This window comes from Schistocerca serialis, chromosome 6 (assembly GCF_023864345.2).
Source record: "Schistocerca serialis cubense isolate TAMUIC-IGC-003099 chromosome 6, iqSchSeri2.2, whole genome shotgun sequence".
NCBI lineage: Eukaryota > Metazoa > Arthropoda > Insecta > Orthoptera > Acrididae > Schistocerca > Schistocerca serialis.
Window position 1 is genome coordinate 630269772 of NC_064643.1, and position 22449 is coordinate 630292220.

General features: G+C 45.4%; 1 protein-coding gene across 1 annotated transcript in view; it reads left to right on the plus strand.

Annotated features, from left to right (window-relative positions):
* LOC126484254 (trichohyalin-like) overlaps nt 1-22449 on the plus strand; it is a 731617-nt gene that overhangs the window by 266706 nt on the left and 442462 nt on the right. The gene's annotated exons all lie outside the window — the stretch shown is intronic.

Sequence of the window (22449 nt, forward strand, 5' to 3'; positions counted from 1 at the left end):
CACATATCTTGAGATCCGAGGAATAACATCAACATATGCACAACACACTGCAGCTTCTTCTCTACCCGAGCGCTGTCTGATCAATTTATAAGCTTTGAAAATGTTCATAGTGTATCGTACTTATTCGGTAGCACTAACTGTTTTCAAAAATCAAAATATATTTTTTATTGATACTACAAAGTGTTTGAGAGGTATCAAATTATTGTAAACGTATTTAAACGCTTTCTGTCACTATTTTTGACTACTGCCGTCTTTCGATAATAATCAGCAGTAATCATTTGTAACGTGAGAACTGCTGCCGTCTTGACTGATACACAGCCCTACTTACTAGTTTTTAATGGAGCGCAGCTGTCTGCTCCAAATTAATTAACTAGTAAAACCGTAACTTGAGAGTCGGTGTGACCGGAAACATTACCGACTATGCACTTCTTTCGTTTTTTACTTGTACCTTTACTTTATCAGAAAAACACCATACTCCATTTTGTGCTGGAACAGTTTGACGTCATACGTTACTTGTGCGTCAAGGACCAAATGACGAGGGTTAATGGCCACTCCATCTAGGTATACTGGTTCTTTTTGAGTTCTGCATTTAATAGCCATATTAACTCATGAGAATGGCAGTGTATCATCCTGCCATTTAAAAAGGTTTCACGTACAAATTTTTAATGTTGACGCCACCACATCTTATGTGGTTATTTCAAAATGGAATTATTATTTCGGTAATTCTCATAAAACAAAGAAATTATGTAATATACATGAGGTGCAACCTTATCAAGCATGCCTGCATATGGGATAGGTGTGATTTTATTACGTGACTTACTTAAAAGTCTTGCTGGTGTTACACTATTACACTTACTACAGGTGTTTCACAACGAAATTTTGAATTACCCCCGACATCATTATTATGGAATGTGGATATTATTACGTAAGAATTCTCAGTAGCTCGTACACTAATGCAAAATACCTGGAAGTTAGTACATCTAATGTAAAAAGCAAAACTGAAATTCCTGTTTTTGATTACTCATATATTTCTTGTATATTTTCAACAGGTACACTGCCGGAAAAGAAGTTAGTTCACCCGGAAAGACGTCGTCGATTTTGATCCTTTAATGGCATATGCCACCTAGAAGATAGTAGAATAATAGTTTTAATGTCGTCCGCCGACGGATAGCATAGTGCCTAAGCTACCAGAGCGTCATTTGTGTCTACCTTGTAACGGGGAGTGCTCACAGCTTGAAGGCTCTTGTGGTGCAAACGTGTGAAGCAAGGACGCAATCATGCTTCTTAAAGCCAACTGAAATAGTTTTAAAGGGGTCATATTGGGCCTTCCGAGTGGCCGGATGGTCCTTTAGGAGAATTGCCACACATGTGGGACGTGCTGCGTCGGTTGTGCAAGGATGGTCAGTGGCCACGTGAACATTATCACACCCGCAGATGAGGTTCTGGACGTCCACGAACAACAGACGCGCCCTGGGATCGTCGTGTTGTAAGGGCAGCTGTGGCAGATCGGACAGTGCCACAACACAGATAGGCCGCGCGGGGTAGTCGCGCGGTCTAGGGCACGTTGCCACGATCCGCGCTGCTACCCCCGTCGGAGGTTCGAGTCCTCCCTTAAGCATAGATGTGTGTGTGTGTGTGTGTGTGTGTGTGTGTGTGTGTGTCGTCCATAGCGTAAGTTAGTTTAAGTAGTGTGTAAGCCTAGGGACCGATGACCTCAGCTGTTTGGTCCCATGGGAACTTACCACAAATTTCCAATTTTACAACACAGCTAAGAGGGTTAGTGAGTCCGGACGTGTCAACACGAACTGTTGCTAACCGCTTATTAGCAGTGGGACTAAGGACTCGCACACCTCTAGACCGTCTTCCACTCACGCTACAGCATCGACATGCACGGCTCGACTCGTGCCACCAGAGGATCACTTGGAGGATGGAATGGCGCACCGTCGTGGTCTTCAGAAATGAAAGGAGATTCTGCCTGCACGTGACTGATGGTCGTTTGTGCGTACAACGTAGTCCTGGTGAGCTCTGTCTCGTGAAGTGCATTCATCCAAGACATACTGGCCCCATCCCAGGCCTTATGGTGTCGGTGCTGTAAGCTACAACTCTCTTTCACCTTGGGTGTTTCTGGAGGTGGCACCAGCACTCGGTACGTGCAGAATGTTGTTAGACCGGTTCTTCTGCCGTTCTTGCAACAAGAAGAGGTGTTGTTCCAACAGGATAATGTTCGTCCCCACACTGCCCGTGAAACTCAAATGTGCTCTGCAAGACGTGCAGCGACTTTCTTGGCGAGCACGATTTTCGGACTTGTCTAACACGTGTGGGATATGACGGGACGACAAGTGACTCGCGCGACTCGTCAACCAACAACACTTACAGAGCCACGTGAACAGGTCGAGCAGGTGTGGCATAACGTATCCCAGGAAAGTATTCGCCTCTCTCCGATCGACTGGATGCCAGAGATAGCGTGTGCATTACCGCCCGTGGAGGCATGGGTCGATGCGATGCCTGGTGCCTCAGAACCGGTAGTGCTATTGATCTGTAAATGTAATCATTTCATGTACTCCATATGCACTGTTGCAACAATGAATCTTGAGTGCATTGGAAACCTTTAAAGGAGTGTACTATTTTCTTGCGGCAGTGTATATTGCAAGAGAAAAGGAACAAAGAAAAGTCCTTGCTGTTGTTACTGAAATTAACTACGTGGATAAGTCAAGAAGTATCACTTGGTTTTTGTAATTTGTTCTTCTCGGGTTATCTGCGATAATTAATGTTTCATCTCCAGATATGATCCTCTTCAGAGTCACTTACCCTTCAGGCTGTCCTGTCTTGGGTGACAGAGTGTTCGCTGAGTGCGAAAGACAGTGGCTGAAAGTGGCCAACGACAAGCTGCGGACGGTCAAACCGACGTTTCGACAATGGCGCACTTCTTTTCCAACTCCAAGAAGGTACGTAGTGGTTCTCACTCGCCTTAGAATGGGATGCTACCCAATGACGCATGAAGACCTGCCGGAATGCAGGGTTTGCAGCGTCACACTCTAGGATACACCGCGTTTTCACGTCGTGTGTGTTGTATTCTGATAGGAGGGAAGTCTTTGGTTTGCCGAGGTACTTACCCTTAACTTTATACGATGACGTAAGACTGGCAGGAAGACTTGATATTGCCCGATTTAACTGGACGAAGAATTTTTTTTTTTGATCATCCTGTTAGTTCCGTTATCAAACAGCTGTCTTAAAGCTATCCACTGTTTTGTTGCTATTATTAATATATGACAGCGGTATGATCTGATATCCTAGAATTTGTATGTGAAGTTTTTTATTTCTGTGGTCCGTTACTTTTCATTTTAACAAGAGTGACTAGTCATACACCAGTACTACGATCTTGAGAATGGTCGCTGATGACCACGCCGTTCTGCGCCCAACAGTTTTAAATCCACTCATTCGTCCACTGTGCCAAAGAGAAATATTGTCCAAGTCTTTCTGCATTTTGATTCGTGCGTCCAACGACGATATTTTGCCTCATACAACAGCTTCGTCAGCGAGAAACCTTATAGTGCTGTTGGTCCTCTCTGATAAAATGTTTGTACTTATTGAGCACGTTGGAAGTCCCATTACGCTTCGTTTGGGCACACGAGATGTAATCTCGCCTTCGTCTAACATTCGATGTCCGGTATTTCGTACTGGGTTCTATTAGTCAAATATTCCTTGAGGCAGTCGCTTATTTGCGAAGACACTCGTTATGTTTTAGGTGGAAGTCGACGGAGTGGTACAGTGTCGAACGCCCTTCGCAGATCTAGGAAAAAGGGATGTACTTGTCCACCACTTCCGTGCACTTCACATCCTCCAGCTTTAGAACCGACAAACCCAGCCAGTTCTTGGGGACTTGCAGTTTGATGTGAACTCCGGACAACGGTTTAGATAGGCATGTCGCATATGTACAAACTTTACGAGAGTTAAAAGAAGCGATAAGCGACGGCAAAAGTGCCAGGATTGAACACCGCACTGTGACGTTTGTATTCTGACACGTACGCACTTAGCCACTGAGTCATACCGGCGCGCCCTACTCCCTGTGTATGGGAAACATATGGGTCCTTGGTCATTCAGGAGCCTTCTGACGAGCATGACTCAAGTGTGCCAGCCGGAGTGGCCGTGCGGTTCTAGGCGCTACAGTCTGGAACCGCGTGACCGCTACGGTCGCAGGTTCGAATCCTGCCTCGGGCATGGATGTGTGTGTTGTCCTTAGGTTAGTTAGGTTTAAGTATTTCTAAGTTCTAGGGGACTTATGACCATAGTGCTCAGAGCCATTTGAACCATTTTGACTCAAGTGTGAGTGAGGATTTCGTTGCTGATGAGATGGAGGGTGAGACTTATGTGGACCAGTACTAATAAGAGCACTTGGAATACTCAGTATAACGGCGGCAGCCCAGAATTGGATTTGTTTGGGGCCGACTACTATTACAAAAATTCATCTACACATACGAGGTTTCCCTTGAAAATAGCTGGGACGTTTTTTGAGACCGCCTACATTTTTTTCAATTTTTTCAAAGTGACGTATTGACGGGTGTTGCATGAGTGTGCTCCTATTTCCAAAAGCTGTAGAATGCAATTGGAAGGAAGTACTCTGTTTCATAGAAACTGTAATTCGATTGATAATTAACTGTGCTGTTCAGTTTTCGTCACTTCACATGGTACTATTTATCGAAGTCATCGTTTCTACTTATGGGATATACACTAAGAACCACGTAACTTGGACATATCTAATACACTGGTGTACGAAACTTGAGGACGAAAGTAATTTTCGCGATGTGTGTCACTGCGAAATAACGCAGCTCTGTGAAACTTGGACAACAGACGACTTAGCTGAGGAGTGCGTATTTCTGTATGTTGCATTTCTGACGATGTTTTACGATTAGTGGCGTCACACTTCTTAGAATTTTTTTGGCCCTAAAATGCCTCCAGTCAGTGCCAACCTCTCTCGCATGAGAGTACGTTTCCCCCTCTATCACCCCATGCTGTTTGGGGAGGAAGAGGGGAAAGGAGGGGAAACTGCGGACGTACTGTATGCGTAATATGATTTTGTTTCGTATTTCATATTTTTCAGCAAATTGGACCATAAACAAAACAAATTTTTGTATTATTCAATTATTTTTGGCGCGCTGAAGACATAATCAGATTTATATCTGATAAAAACTGTCAGCATATGGACAGACGCAGAAAATTTCGCAGATTTTTATCGTTTGGTTTGCCACTTCATTATGGCTCAATTAGTTTCATAATAGAAAAAAAACCTTTCATGCACATATGTTAATCGAAACATTGTATTATACCACGTTTGCAATCTCATTATAAAGACGTGGAAACTCTTCCCAAGGAAAACAATGTATTACTCCTGGGCAATTTTAACCTAAAGAAATTTGTCTTTTAAACGGCTAATTACATTGCAGATCAAACAGTTCCACCTGCAGATACACAGGGTCACTTTGAACTGAAATGACAAATGGTCCCAAAAAGTGCTCAGAAACAGGTGTAAGATTGGCATTGTTCTCAAACTTTTAGAAAATGATTCGTGTAATTCGTTCAGTGCCACTACGGATTGTTCAAAATTCGCGTTTTCTTCAACGTCAGTGTGCTTAGGAGAATGGACGGCGTTACTTGTCAGAAGTTGTCCCTTACAAAATGCGTTTTCTTTTTAAATGCATTCACTGTCGCCGTGAAATGGCAAAGTAGTTGTTTGCCACCTTTGAATGTCTCACTGACAACAGCCGGCAACCAACGCTATTTAAAATGCAAGGTCCGCAATTCATTCCGGATCTTTTAATTTTCGTTCTTGCTTTCCTTTTTGCTTCAGTAATTCAACAATAGCGGGTCTTAAATCGAAATTTCTTCCAGGAATCTCCTTTGACTTTGCGACTGACGATGCGTGTGACTTGAGAAAACTATTCGAGCCACCAATTTCATCACGTTCCAAGCCTCCATATTTGGCACAAAGAGCTTTTTGATGTACAGAACAATCAATCCCGTACAGATCGTCTGTTGATCGCTATAATTTCTGCCTCTTTATCGTCGACTAGATCATTAAATTCTTTCTGTGTGGTCTTGTAATGTCGTTTCGTACCATATTTGTGGTAGCCGTCGATGAAGCGACTACACATTAGATAGTGAGAGTTCTCATTCTTCTCCTCTGTGATTCCCATTCATTTTTAAAGGGTTGCGACAGTACATCTGTAGATTGCCACTTTTTGCACAATCGCTAGACTTGTGAGCTTACTTTAGACCATGAAGAAATAGCGAAGGATATACAGTACTTACACCACGATTCTGACGAAATGTAGTGCCGACCAAAATAAGTCGCACCAAGTGCTGAAAGAGAGTATCGCATCGCACTGCTAAATGATAAGTCGAGCTGTACCGAGAAGGACCGAGCAAAGCCGAGAAGTACCGAGTAGTTCCGAGACAGGCCGAACCTCGGCCCCCCACCCGGGCAGCACATTGAGCACGCAAGATGTGTAGCCCGCCTTGGTCAGACTACTACAAAATTTCAGTTGTCTCTCTTATTTCGCGAGTGCTTGCCCACGGCTGCCTTTCAAGTACTCGCCTTTTTGGGACTTTGAACGGTGCTCACTATAGCAATAGCGCCCCGCTAGCGCCGATTTACTCCGCCACTCCAACTGACCGTGGCACTCGTGATGTGCTGTACTGTTGGTAACAGGTCTTTCTGTTTTCCCTCATGTAGGCGACACCGCACTCCGCAGTCTACCTTGTATACTCCTGTGTCGTTGAGTGGGCTCTGCTAAAGCCTGGATCTTGTGGCTGCTTCGGGAAACCGGTTTTGTGCCTCGTCGGCAGATCACATTGCTCACTCGATCACTGATGGCCTTGTACCGCTGGGAGAAATAAAAGAACAGCTCCCGGTGGTGCACTTGTGGCTGATTCGTGGCGGGCTACCAATTACCAGTACCCGTGTAACCCATAGTAATTTGCTACGTATCTCCTCCCCCTCTCGCACCACCGACCAGGGCGTTTTAGGGCCACCCTAAAATTCTAAGGAAAGTGAACTCGGTGGTCTTAAGACAAAGTTAGAAATACAATATACAGAAGCATCTCTTTCCCAGCTAAACGGTCTATGCCTTGAGGAAAGGCGCTGCAACGTTGTCTAAGCGTTGTTTATTTTAGTATTTTAGAATCTGATGTGTGTTTTGGATGACGCGGCAGTACACGGAGAAAGATTTTAATGAGACTGACAATGACCTTATAAACCTATCTCTTTATATCCAATACCACTGTTTTACTTCTGTTAATGTTCATATTATAACTTCCTTGAAAGACGACACCCACACAAACATATTTCTGGGCAGCAGCCATTTCAATACTTGAAGGGGCAAAGCCTGTATCACTGACTGATCTGCGCTTTTAACGTTAGTCAACATGGCCTGGCTTCGCTGATACTGCGAACGGCTAAAAGCAAGGGGAAACTGCAGACATTTTTACAGAGCGAATTCAGCTGTTCTGTATGGTTAAATTATGGTGCCATCCTCTTAGGTAAAATATTGCGGAGGTCAAATAGTCTCTTATTGGGATCTCCAGGTGGGGACTGCTCATGACGATATCAACGGCAGGAAAAACAACACTAGCATTACAGGTCGGAGCGTTCAGATTTTAAATTCCTTAATGAGTTATGGAGGCTAGAAAATTTAAAAACGGATATGAATAGTTTAAAGTTATATACACTGGTAATTAGTAAAGTGCAGTGGCAGGAAGAACAGGACTTCTGATCAGGTCAATTCAGGGTTATAAATACAACATCAAATAGGGTACTATGAACAGCATAATGAACACATGTGTGATGAGATAAAAGAAATAATTCAGATAGCTAAGGGCGAGGAAAATTATTTCGTGATGGCGGACTGAATTTCGGTAGTAGAAAAGGACTAGACGGAAAAATAGCAGCAGAATATGGACTGGTGTGGAGGAATTGATGAGGACCCCACTTGGTAGGATTTTGAACAGAGCCTAATTCAATGATTGTTAACACTTGGTTTAGGCCTCAGGAAAGAAGGTTGTATACGTCGAAGAAACCTGGGGTACTAGATGACTTCAGAGCGGCAATGTAATCGTGATACAGAGATACTGAAACCAGATCTTAAACTGCAAAACATTTCCAGGTGGAGATGTGGACATTGATAAAGAATTATTCGTTATGAACTGTCAGTTAAAACTTAAGAAATTGCAAACTAGTACCAAATGAAGGTCATGGGATCTAAATAAGCCAAAAAGCAGAGGTTATTGAGAGTTCTGGATGGGGCATTAGGCAACGTTTCACTGAAACAGGGGAAGAGAATGCATTAGAAAACTAATGGATAACCATGGTTAGTTGGTGGGTTTTGGAGGAGGTGACCAAGCAGCGAGGTCATCAGTCGCATCAGATTAGAGAAGGATGGGGAAGGAAATCGGCCGTGCCCTTTTAAAGGAACCATCCCGGCATTTGCCTGGAGTGTTTTAGGGAAATAATGGAAAACCTAAATCAGGATGGCCGGACGCGGGTTTGAACCGTCGTCCTTCCGAATGCGAGCCCAGTGTGCTAACCATTGCGCCACCTCGCTCGGTAATGGCAGCAGAGAATCAAATAGGTAATAAGGAAAGCCTAGTAGTACATAGACGTTATTGAACTTAACTAACGAAAGGAGAAATAATAAAAATGCAGCAAATGAAGGAAGCTGAAGGCAATACAGTCGTCTAAAAAATGGGATAGGCATTGGCGAAGCAGGAATGGCGAGAACTAGAATCCACAGTTGTAGAAACGCGTGTAAGGGGCAGTCAGATAAAAGCGATACAGATGGAAAAAAATAAGTGGAATGTTTATTATTTTAAAAGTAATCGCCGTAATTGTTAAGACATTCCTCCCACTGTGAGACAAAACGGTCAATGCCTTCATGGAAAAATGTTTGCGGTTGTCTACGGAAACGTGATCGTACGCAGGCGTGCACCTCTTCGCCCAAAGCAAAACGACGGCCGCGAATGTCTTTCTTCAGGGCTCCAAAAATATAGAAGTCACGTGGTGAGGGATCGGGACTTTGTGGAGGATGTATAATGGCTTCCCAGTGAAACTTCTGCAGCAAGGCGTTGGCGCCGACTTCGACCAGCACAGTGGTAACATGCGGGCATACTGGGCCTCCCAGTAAGGTGGTGTAAGGCCGTCGCACTGGACGAAAACTATGTTGAAGAATAGGGCTTTCTAGCCAAAAGAGTGGGGAATAATATGGTGTATTGGAATCCTTAATAAAATCAACGTGCATTATTTACTGAACGCCCCTCGTACAGTGTCCTCGGAAAATGTCAGAGTTTTCATTTCTTCTCCATGAAATTTAAATCCGTTTCAAAATTTGCCTTTCCTTGCCTGTACTGCCTGCTCAGCGTGCAGATCGAACAGCGTGGGGTATAGGTTTCAACACTATCTCATTTCCTTCTGTTATAACTTCAGTCTGCCGGCCGGAGTGGCTGTGCGGTTCTAGGCGCTACAGTCTGGAACCGAGCGACCGCTACGGTCGCAGGTTCGAATCCTGCCTCGAGCATGGATGTGTGTGATGTCCTTAGTAGTTAGGTTTAATTAGTTCTAAGTTCTAGGCGACTGATGACCTCAGATGTTAAGTCGCATAGTGCTCAGAGCCATTCGAACCATTTTTTTATAACTTCAGTCTGATTAACGTACAAGTTGTGGATAAACCTCCTCCCCCCCCTTTCCCCCAGGTATTGCACCACTGTTACATTTAAATTTTCGAAGGATGTATTCCAGTCACCATTGACCGAAAATAGTGTGAAGGGAAGATTACCGGTGTACCTGAATACAAGAGGCAAATGCTGAATTAAAAGAAGCGAGAAGGGGTGTGGAGATGCGGGGCAGCAGGAGCGCAGTCGCACAGAGGCTGTGAGGTCCCGTGGCGCTTGGGACACCGGATCTGCCCAGATTGCGACAGCGTCCGCGCCGGAAGGCTATGGTCGGCGGGCCTCGTATCTGTCGCCTGCAGTCGGCGGGCGTCGCGCAGCGCAGCGCGAGGCGACACAGCTCTCTTAAGTGTGATTGCGGGAGCGCGGCCGCCTTCTCTTCGGAACGGCGCCTCCGAGTTACGAGAAGAAGTACCCGCGTTCTCGCTGCTTCGCCCCTCCTGCACCCTGCAAGGCACCCCTCATGAAACACTTCATTGGCAGGTCGAGGAGCGGCGTCACGCAGATGTAAAGGTGAGTGACGCTCATTACCTTAAGTCGCGTTTATCTGGCTCCCTCTCTCAGCATTCAGTTTTAGATAACTAGAAGCAAGTTTCTCGTCAGACGTATCCGAAGTCATTGTAGCTCCTTCCCCGTTTGTGTAACGTGACGCTACATTCGTGGACTCACACTGTCGACGTTGGAAAGTCGGAAACGACATTGAGTCTGATGGGATACCTGTTCTTCCGTATCTTGCACGTGTGTGGTGGTGGTGGTGGTGGTGGTGGTGGGGGGGGATGCTGTTGGCCTCAATTTTAGCAGCAGTGCGTCGAGGGCTGCTGGAAAACAGAGAAGCTCACGTGGCAGGAAAACGACGCAGGGCGTTCCACTCTTTTAAGGGGCTGGCAAAACAGATGAGACTTTCGCGGGCTAACTAGCTCGTTTTATTGGACACAACATCTATTTCGCAAGCACTGATTATTTTAAACTCAGCCTGCCCTTTCGTTCATAAGCTCCAGAAAGCTGTAGTTGGTGGTGTTCAGACTGAAGCTGTGTTTCTTGACTTCCAGAATGCCTTGATATTACAGCTCCATATGGCTACTCGGAAAGAAAATTCGTGTTTATTGACTATCAGAATAGATCTGCGTGTGTACTGGAGACTCTCAAGCAACCAGAACCCAGTCAGTCCTTCTTAATGTAGAGACTTGGTCAGGAACGAAACTGGCGTCGGATGTACCACAAGTAAATATGGCGGGAGCGTTACTGTTCAGCTGCGATTTATTTCACCGCCGCAGTGTCGTAGAAGTAAGTTGACTAGTTAATTTTCATGTTCCTCCAATGTCATGTGTACTTGGTAACAGCATCGGCCATATAATCAATGCGCTTACTTCCTCTTGTATTTAAATTACTGCAGATATATGCTTCCAATTTACGTAAGACCAGTTGAAAATTTGATGGGATTCCGAAACCAGGTCTCCAGTTAAAAATTAGTATATTATACGGCTGAAGTGGGTCTACTAATACAGTTATAAGCAGCCACGGCAGTGAGAAATCACCAGAGCCATCGTGACTCAGCCTTCCTATTGTTTCCCTAAATTATTGCAGGCGAACTACAGAATGTTTCTCTCTAAAAGGACGCGGGCTAATTTTTACGACATCGTTAGCCAGCATTGTCCATAGTGACCACAGCGTTAACGTCATGTTATTCCATGACCTTCGTTCCTCATTTCACGGTGTTAGGTAATAATTTCACATTTGTGATTGCACACAGAAGAACATAAACTTTTTTTTACATTGCCATTGTACCAAGCCTAAAACCTGATAATGTGAGACTATGTCAGTGTCTACTCTCCTCGACACACGGTACAATCTCTGGATGCGCCCGAGTTTCTCTTATTGCGCTACATATATCACGGTGGATGTAATATGTCCCTCACTCGTACAGGAACGTCGGTTCCCGGTATTATTGGGGTATGACTCTTCACAGTGTATAGCACCTGTCATTCAACAACATACACCATTTGAAATTTTTTTGGTATTTCTTTAATACTTTCGCGCTATTTCCATTCCTGTAGATGATGTCACGAATCATACATCCAGATATGTGTCAGATCGGATTTTTTTTGTGGGGGGGGGGGGGGGGGGTATTTATGGGCGCTCAACGGCGCATCGCCTTTACTAAATTACATTCGTTCCTACTGATATTCGTAATGTAAAACAGGTAAGAGTAAGTCTTACACGACTGCACTTACTTCCTTCCCGTCTCACTCATAGTCACCCTCACAACCATACTATCCTACGTTCTGTAACGTGATGTAAGAATTGTCAGATGTTCTAAAACTGGCAATGGGAATTCAAGAAATATAAGAGCAAAGCGAAAATAATTACACTGGGAAAAGTGACTGGCCGGTCACTTATGAAAACGTGGATGAGCCAGCCATCTTGATAACATGTTAAAAGCTTCCCCCCAAAATCTTAGAGAAGAAGTTGGACATTTCATAAGACCTTAAAAGGCGTACCACATTCAGCTAGCCAAAATAGAGGTCAAATCTGTCGGTGAATCTGCTGCTTCGCTGTTGTCTGCAGATGAAACACAGTCTACTAAAATGTAGTACACCGTTATCCGTATGTCACAAGCGCCACACATTGGAGGGTCCTCTAGCCGGAGTAGGGAGCCATGCGTCATAGGGGTGTGTCCTTTGTTAAGACGATTAAGAAAGGCATCACCCCCAGTGCGTGGCTGGAAGGAGGTACACCAGGCCGGGTTGTTGACTTTACAAGATGCAGCTTACTTCCTTATCACTTCCAGCCTTTCTTCGTCCCACCTACGCCTGACTCTGTACCTTAACTTTGATATGATAGTGAGTAGGGGCACGACACACTGAACTATCTGGTTATCGTAGCATGTCCCCTTGGCTCCTACACCCGCCATTTCATTTCACTTCATACCCATGTGTCCTGGCAACCAGCAGAAAGACACCTCCTTTCCCATTCTTCCCAGTCTTTGTAGGTCGAAAAGTGTATACTGCGTAGCCTGGACAAATTGCTGGGCGCAACTGTTCCAGAGAGTTAAGGGCACTCGCGAAGACGGAACAGACGAGGCATTTAGCAGTCACAGCATATCTCATCTGCTCCAAAGTCCTCAAGTTCGCGTCTAATTCTGCAGCGAAGACCGTGAACTCTTAAAGCAAACGGATCTGAGGACGCGTTCGGGGGAAACAACAGAGCAACCATGGACTCACCCGGCCAGACCCATCCGCGGGAACAGCTATACTGTTGTGGTGCTCATTCGAAATGTAAAATATCTGTTTTTAGAAACGTTGCAGGAGTGCAGTCTTTCCCGCACTGCATTAAATCTAAAATTATTCCGGGCCTCTGAAGTAACCAGAGTTGCAGTTGATTCAAACCACTGGATTTGGGTTTGTACTTCCCTCGCTCCAAGTGACTCCAGCACATGCTTCACGCGGATTCCAAAAGGACCTTTTCCTCGTCGACGATTGTAGGAAAGGTGTTCCACAGATGGACAAGCAACATTTTGGCACGCTGGTGATTTGGGTGCAACGAGGATCATAGATGCTTCATGCACCACCAGGAGCTGCTGCCGAATGGTGAGTGGCGGCTCCCCAAGCCTCAGCACAGACTGTACGTGGAGCTGGTCCTGTAAGCACTCTTCGCTAGACTGATCCCCTCATGGTGTATAGCACCAGTGATCTTCATGGGAAGAAAGTATTGCTAATCCGTACACTGTGTACCCATACTCTAGCCGTGATCGCACGAAAGCCCTATAAAATTTTCCGCTACACAAGACCTGCGGCCAAGACACTTCAAGATGTTAAGTACTTTTTGGTCGTTGCCTTTAGGAGCTTTAGTCGTGGTAACCACGACAGTTTGGAGCCCCAAAAGCCTCACCGCGTTCTTAAAATCTAAAATGGTGTTCCTCATGCGCGAGTTAGGTAAATTAAAAATACGACGAGAACGATTAAAATTAACACACATACACTTATGTGGGGAAATGTAAAACCTGCCCACTCCTCCAACCTCTTCACTGCAAGTTGAAACTGGTGAGTCGCTATTGCAATGTTGGAGGAGGAACAGCAATCTACAAAATCGTCCATAAATAAGGAGCATTGCAAAGGGCTCCTTACAGTCGACGTTACACTGTTAATGGCTATGGAAACCAGAACAACACTGAAAAAGCTTCCCTGGGGAACACAATTCTCCTGCTCAAAACTATGTGACAGCCCGTCACCAACTTGGTACTGAAAAAAGCATTGCAACTAGAAGACCCGAATGAATATGGGAAGATGCCACAAAAGACCCATTGTTGGAGTTCTCCGAGAATATTGTGCCTGCAAGTAATGTCGTACGCCTTATTGATGTAAAAAGCTATCCCTATACAATGCTATTTACGGGAAAACCTGTTGGATTGTAGCCTCTAGCAGGGCATTGTTTCGACAATGGGCGGATATTCCATGAACCCTCATTGAGAGCACCTAAGGAGGAGCCTGGTCTCTAACATGAAGACCAGTCGACGGTTGATCACTCACTCCTAGTTGTTTCCTACATAGCTCGTTAACACAATTTGGTCGTGACTGCGCGCAGTATCAGACAGTGTCGAATCCAAATCCAACATGGGGAAAAGGCAGTAGTATGATTCAGGATTGTTGGATCCGAAGTCCAACTCGTTCCTCTCCAGGGTTGCACGGTAGTGGTGGAATGCTGGGTCCTGGACGACAGTGGCAGTAGCTGTCGCAAAATGCTGTCTGTTTGAGCCATGCCTGTGAGTGTTCTCTGCGTTTACAGAAATCCCCCTGATGGCTTCCCATGCCTTCGTAGGGAAAGTAGAGCGATGGACAGAGTCCAGGAACGCTTGGCATGACCTTTTATTGCTCTCTACGATTATGTGTCACTACTCGACAGGCTGCCTTCTAAGATGAGTTGAGGATTTCGGGATGGATAAGTCGGCAGCATAGTGGCTCGCTCGTTTGATATGATCCATCCATACCTGGACACTGTCTCTGTGTTCAAACAGCTGGCGGAACAGCGTCCAATTAGCTCTGCTAAACATCCACCCTGGCATCTTCCTTTCAAGGATTGCTCCGTCTGGTAGATAAATTCAGAGTTGGGAAGTGCTCACTCGAATGAAGGTCATCGGTAACTTTCCACTGAGCCGAAGCTGCCAAGGTTGGGGAGTAGAAAGAGAGATCGATGGCTGAGGATTACCCAGTAGCAGCGTTGTAATGAGTAGGGTTGCCCACGATGAGGATGCACGTCTCATGAGACATGATGAGGTTCTCTAACATTTGATCACTGGGACAAGCCGAGTGTGAGCTCTATAATACATGAAGGGCACTGAAGTCTCCCAGTCGGAGAAGCGGTCGGGGAGTTGCTCTATAAGATCTGTGACAGCCTCAGAATCTACCACTTCCTGTGGTGGTAAATAAAGTGCAGAAGATGAAGATGTACATGAAGGTCAACCGCAACTGCTTGCAGGTCAGTAACCAGCGAGAGAGCGGAGGAGTGCTGTGTGTTATTGACAGACACAGCTGCACTTCCGATAGCTGTTCCCCCAGTCAGGTCATCATTGCGGTGGAAGGTATAGCCCCATAGCACAGAAGACTTGTAAACACAAACACAGGAGGCGTCTTGCACAAGGAATTTCAGTTCCTCTACAAGTGTCGAGAACCCTTTGATGTTCCGCTGTAGTCTGGGTATTATTTATTGGAACGGTTTTTCTTTCACCATGTCTTTCTGGCAGGGTGGGGATCCAGAAAAGATGGAGACTTAGCCTGAGGGCTAGATGGTTGTTCTAAGCATACTTCATATACCGATTCGTTAGAACCGTCAGACATAATGAGGTGCACATGGTCTGATGGTTTACGTCCAGTCTTCTTCCGTGGTTGATGCGTCCCATGTGATTTTGTTTGTGAGAGGAGGCTTTGTGGGAATGACCGCGATAGTGGTAATGGAAACGTTGACCTATTTACTGGAGTCTGCCTTTTGAGGTGCCGGAAGCACTTCACTGTTGACTTCCATGGTCTTTTCTGAAGTTGGGGCTCTGGAATAACAGCACCTTTACAACTGCAATGACAAACGCAATTAGTAGTGCTGGCACTATCAACCTCAATTTATGTAGAGCCATTGGTATTCGCAGTGGACTTATTAAGAGCTGAAGCGAATGACGTGGCGAACGTGGAAGGCTGCATGCCGATATAGATCTTTTTGGCCTCACTATGCAGGATACGCCTCTTTGTTTTGAGCTCCCTATATCTTAGTTTCTTCAAGGTAGACGCTGCAGCGTATACTCCAGACAGAGTGACCCCTAGAGCAATTAACACACTTCAGGGGAAATAAACAAACGATGCTTTCTTGGGCGGCTTTACCACAATTGCCACGAGCTTACACGCTAGAGTGGTGTGCTCCAAGCGTTGGCATTTAATACTGCCTCTTGAGATGGGGAGGTAAGGCCCCAAATTAAAGCAAACGAAACCTGTTTTGATGTGCTCGGTATGTGTTGTGCTACTGAATATATGAATAAAGGAGTCTGATTTGATCAGTTCGCCATCTAACCGTTTCATTATATTTGTCATTTCAGTGACAGATTCTTGATGCCACTCATCTTTCAGTTCCTCTTTGGGAATCTCTACATGACACACCTCTGCTGTGGTACAAAGTGTTTCCGTTTCGACTGCGAACTCCTCGAGCCATTTAGCTGTCTGGAGATTCGTTGCTTGCTGGGAAATTTCAACCAACGGTGTCCCTTTTCTTAGTCGTTTGACTGATTTCAAAGTGCCAGCAATAATCTCTAAATCTTTTTTTGAATGCAGATCGGTGACACTTTCTCAAAGCTACCCTCCATCGTTTTAGCTATTTAACAAGCATACGTGCTATGACTATAAATGAAAGTACTTTGAATAATCCTTGTGTCAGAAAGACAGGCCACACGAGCCCTCTTGTTAGTTGGGCGTTGATATCCACCAGTGGTGGTTGATGGGATAAGTTCGTGGGTTCTATCTCGGTCCCTTGAGCAGCTTAGGGGAACAATGGTCCACCCAGAGCGCCCAGCATGCGCGAGTAAGCATTATATAGGATGGGACAGAACATCTTGCTTACTTACAAACTCAATTACAAAAAAACGTAGAGCAGATATGCATTTAATTCTAAGGACAGTATGAAGAACAACGATTAGATTTTATGTTTACATAGTTTTAAAAATATTGGGCAGAGGGCGTCCATTATTCTCAATACACTCCGCTAATCGATCTCGGAAGTTTCGTTGAGCTCTTCCCAGCGTATCGACGGGTATATTGGCGACAGCTTGACGAATGTCGTTCATCAGGTAAGCGAGAGTCAAGGACGATCGTTGTAAACAAGTGATTTTCGACAGCCCCATAAACAATAGTGAGGGGGGGGGGGCTAAATCAGTGCAGACGCCCCTAAAGGAGATCCGTTCTGGTAAGTGATACCGTAAAACAGCCATTGACCCAAGCGCTGTGTATGCCGTCGCATCGTCCTGCTGAAACCGTACATCTCCCATGTCCATCTCATTGAGTGTTGGCAGGAAAAACTCCTGAATCATGTTGGCATAATGGCAGTCAGGAGTTTCTACACTACCCGTTCGGTTTCTTCAAGAACCATGGACCACTTATTCCAACTCGCGATAGTGCACACCAAACAGTTACACGTTGGGAATGTAGCGGACGATGACGAAGCGCTCCAATAGTTCATGATATGCTTATTTACAGATCCCGAAAGATGGAATTGAGTCTCATCACTGAAGAAAACAAATGGGTTGTGAGGTATGACAAGAAGCGCCTCACATGGATTATGTCGAGAAACAAAACCGCGTGGATTAAGTTCCTGTACGCCAACGACCTTGTCGCGTTGGTAACACCGATTACCGCCCGATCACCGAAGTTATGCAACTCTGGCTCGGTGAATACTTGGATGGGTGAGCATCCCAGGAAATCCGGTTGCCGTTGGCTGACGGACACGCATTTCGCCGAAGTGGCGTCCACTTGGAAGATTTGCATCGCGCTGGTGTGCTACAATGACATTATTATTAGTTCCTGTACCACAGCTAATTTGCAGGGATGAAAGTTTAGTACATCATGAAGGCTCCGCCTCACAGAACGAACAGACAACGCACCAGTAGGAGCATGTCTGCAAACAAAGTGCTGAGTGAATCTCAGATCAGAAAGTCTTATCATGTCAGTGTTTTGTGTGACCTTGCTATTCGTGGAAACCCAGAATGTATTTTTTTTCAGATCATCAAAGTTGTTTACCCATGAAACAATCGGACCACGGGGAGCAATATTGAAATGGGTATACAATGTTCGTTACATGGCGGTGACTGAACAACCGTTAGAAAAGTGTGTCCCGACAGAGAACATTGCCTTTACCTTCGTCCACTGCGTGGTGCTAACTAAACAAATCGGAATTATGACTTTTCGCTCCGCCCTGTCGCTCTAATGTGCCTACCTTATCCTCGGAGCAACCGTCGCTCCAGGGCCTGAAATTCAAATAAGAAAGTTGCTCTGCCCCAACCTGTGTAACTGAAGTGCGGCAGATTCCTCAGAGGTTGCGCATATCGACTGTTCCGTCTCAGCAGCCATGCGTCTGACGAGAGCACACCTTGAGGTTGAGGGAGGGGATTTATGTAGAGGTTGTCACCATCCTCATGATCTGGACGATTTAGCCTAGATCCCCGGTCCCATGAGACACAACGTTCCGCCACCGCATTGCACGGTGTTCACTGCCCAGCGCTTACGGTGACAGTGGACTGGCGGCGCTAACCAGCCCCCAGCTCAGGAAACCCGGGTTCGCCAAGCCCGTGGCCAGCAAACAAAGGCTGAGCTTGCTGAGGTACTCGCCATTTAGAATGAGACAGGGGGGCTTTATTGAAAATACCACGGACGCGGCGAGCATTACCATCTTCCCCCCGCACCCCTCCCATATATGAATTAATATGATGTAATAGATAGAGGCGTTTTATTGCATGCAGGGCTGTTTTTCGATAGTAACAAGCTTTCAGCGGATGTACAGTGCGACAGTGAGTCGCTCTTCGCTGCCACAACCTCCTTTCACGCTAATACTGTGCGCGACCCGCGTAAATCACAGCGCGCCGCAGTGCTGATTAATTTTCGTTGTTTTGTGGCGCCACTGTTTGCGCATCGCGACAATTTGTCATCTGACGCAACAGGAATGATAAACAAGCCCGCCTGATTTATCCCTCCGTCAGATTGTGATTTTTTTTTCTATCCGGGTAGGGTGAGCGACAGAGCACGGCGCTGGAGCTGCCAGCCGCGGCAGATAGGCGAGTGTCACAGCCGCTTAAGGCGGCCACGGCTCCGGAAATCGCGAACTGGCTTCCAGCTGATTGCTGCAAAAACCAGCTGTAAGCCCTTTCCGGCTTTTTCTCCTTCTCTGGAGTGTACGAACAGGTATGAGTGACTGTAAGAGGATTGTGCTGTTTACTTAATATTAATTGAAAAACTAGCTGAAACACTTGAATGAATCGGAGTCATGCCATGTTACATCACCTGTGACTCATTGCCTTGAAGTTCTTGGGAATCGAATGGTTACAGCTTTTAACTGTTGCCAGAATTAAGGCCGGCCGGGCCGGCCGGAGTGGCCGTGCGGTTCTAGGCGCTACAGTCTGGAGCCGAGCGACCGCTACGGTCGCAGGTTCGAATCCTGCCTCGGGCATGGATGTGTGTGATGTCCTTAGGTTAGTTAGGTTTAATTAGTTCTAAGTTCTAGGCGACTGATGACCTCAGAAGTTAAGTCGCATAGTGCTCAGAGCCATTTGAACCAAGGCCGGCCGGGGTGGCGGAGCGGTTCTAGGCGCTACAGTCTGGAACCGCGCTACCGCTACGGTCGTAGTTTCAAATCCTGCCTCGGGCATGGATGTGTGTGATGTCCTTAGGTTAGTTAGGTTTAAGTAGTTCTACGTTCTAGGGGACTGATGACCTGAGATGTTAAGTACCATAGTGCTCAGAGCCATTTGAACCATTTTTTTTGTCCCAAATGTTAAAGTGGATGATGGTGGAGTATGTTTCAAAGAGCAGCCTGCTCTATTGGCAAACGGAGTTCTAAAGTTCATACAAATGCTTTCCAAACCATATATGTAGGGGTATTAGATAGTGAAACTTGGCATTTTCACTGCTACGGAAATGTACACTGAGGAGCCAAAGAAACTGATTCACCTGCCTAATATCGTGTTGGGTCCCCGCAAGCACGCAGAAGTGCCGCGACGCGAAGTGGCATTGACTGGAATAATGTCTGAAGTAGTGCTGGGGGAAACGGACACCATGAACCCTGCAGGGCTGTCCATAAATTCGTAAGAGTACAGGAGGGTAGAGATCTCTTCCGAACAGCACGTTGCTGTGCTCAATGATGTTCATGTCTGGGGAGTTTGGTGGCCAGCGAAAGTGTTTAAGTTCAGAACAGTGTTCCTGGAGCCACTCTGAAGCAATTCTGGACTTGGGGTATGTCGCATTTTCCTGCTGGAATTACCCATGTCCGTCGGAATGCACAATGGACATGAATGCATGCAGGTGATCAGACGGGATGCCTACGTACACGTCACCTGTCAGAGTCGTATCTAGACGTATCACAGGTCCAATATCACTCCAACTACACCATTACAGAGCGTACACCAGCTTGAAAAGTCCCCTGCTGACATACAGGGTCGATGGATTCATGAGGTTGTTCCATACCTGAACACATGCGTCTGCTAGACACAATTACAAAACGAGACTCGTCCGACCAGGCGGCATGTTTCCAGTCATCAACAGTCCAATGTCGGTGCTGACGTGCCCAGGCGAGGCTTAAAGCTTTGTGTCGTGCAGTCATCAAGGGTACACGAGTGGGCCTTCGGCTCCGAGAGCCGATATCGATGATGTTTCGTTGAATGGTTTACACACTGACACTTATTGATGACCCAGCATTTAAATCTGCAGCAATTTGCAGAAGAGTTGGACTACTGTCACGTTGAACGACTCTCTTCAGTCGTCGTTGGTGCCGTTCTTGTTGGATCTTTTTCCGGCTGCAGCGTTGTCGGAGATTTGATGTTTTACCGTATTCCTGATACTCGCGGTACACTCCTGAAACGGTCGTACTGTAAAATCCTCACTTCATCGCTACCTCGGAGATGCTGTGTCCCATCGCTCTTGCACCGACTGCAACACCACGTTCAAACTCACTTAAATCTTGATAACCTGCCATTGTATCAGCAGTAGCCGATGTAACAACGGCGCCAGCCACTTGCTGTCTTATATAGGCCTTACCGACCGCAGCGCCATATTCTGTTTCTCTTTATTTGAATATGCATGCCTATACCAGTTTCTTTGGCACTTCAGTGTATATGCTCCAGAGGATGCACCTGATTGCACAAAACCAAGGAGCTCTCGTAACTGTTAATAGTAAATTTATTTTTTCTGACCTAATGCATTACCCGGTTTCCACTGTTCGTCAGCTTACCACTACACACTCTTCTGTGATTCTTTTGACTTACGTGACGTTCTGTATGATCGGATCTGTGTCCTGTGTGCAGTAATTAGTTGACATAGCGCCCTAGCGTCACTTTAGCTCTGTTCGGAGTTCCATCCTGATTGAGCACATTCCGAAGACAAGATCATCACACATTACATTTGTTTAATTGTGGTCTCAATGATCATCATACTGCGCATTTGTCCTCAATACTGCTGTCCTGCATGAACAACAGCCACGAGAGCCTCGGCCTTTACGTTCTAATTTACTCCCAGTCCCCCCATATATCTCAAGTTTTTGCACAAGACGTCCCGTTTTGAAAGCATTCAACTATGGGATACCCTCACTCGTCAAATGCTTTACAAATTATCCAGTTTTTACAGTGTACTGAAACAACAGACCCACTAATTGTATTAATTTCACGGAAATGAAAGGAATCGGATCAGTGGGGGGGGTGAAATCAGTTAAATGCGATTAAATCTATTCAGTGATGAAAAACACTGAATGTAGGAACATTCTGTGACAGCGTTTTTGGACGTAGTTGTATTCACCTGATTTCATACCCATTGATTTCATTCATGTCATTTAGCTTAAACTGATTCACTGGTCATATGTCCTGATGACAGGATAAGCTCCATGAAATTCGTTCCCCAAATTGTACTGTTCCCAAAGCCATGGGAGAACCTCTGGTTCTAATGCTGACAATTAACACAGACCAACGATCGAAAAAGTTTTTGCTGAAAATACCTTATTCTTATTTTCTTAGTGTGGGAAATCCAAATATGTTACTTAAAAAACTGCATCGCCTACCATTTCTTCGCATTATACTGTTAAATTTATTAAATTAAGCGATTTTTTTAAAAGAATTTAACAGCTTTTATGTAGTTAAAATAATTTAAATAGGAGGTGTAATGAATGTAGATGACGTTGGTAGGACTGCTGAAAAACATTTTCTGGCTAAAAAAAGTCGAGGCTAAAAAAAGTCGATTCTATTTTTGTGTTAACAGATGGTGTTTTGTTTACTGTCAACCTAACCTCATTTTCCCGTTTCCTGTGCATGTGCTCAGCACAATGCCTAATCGTGATTGTAAAAACTCTGCTGACAGTTTTTGCTATATTTGTGGTGAATTTGTGATTGAAAACACCAAAGAAACATTACAGATTTTGTGAAAAATGTTTATGTATCATCGTTTGGATTTAAACTTGTTGATCACGATAAATCTTGGGCGCTGCTTAAGATAGGATATGTGTGTGTTGAAG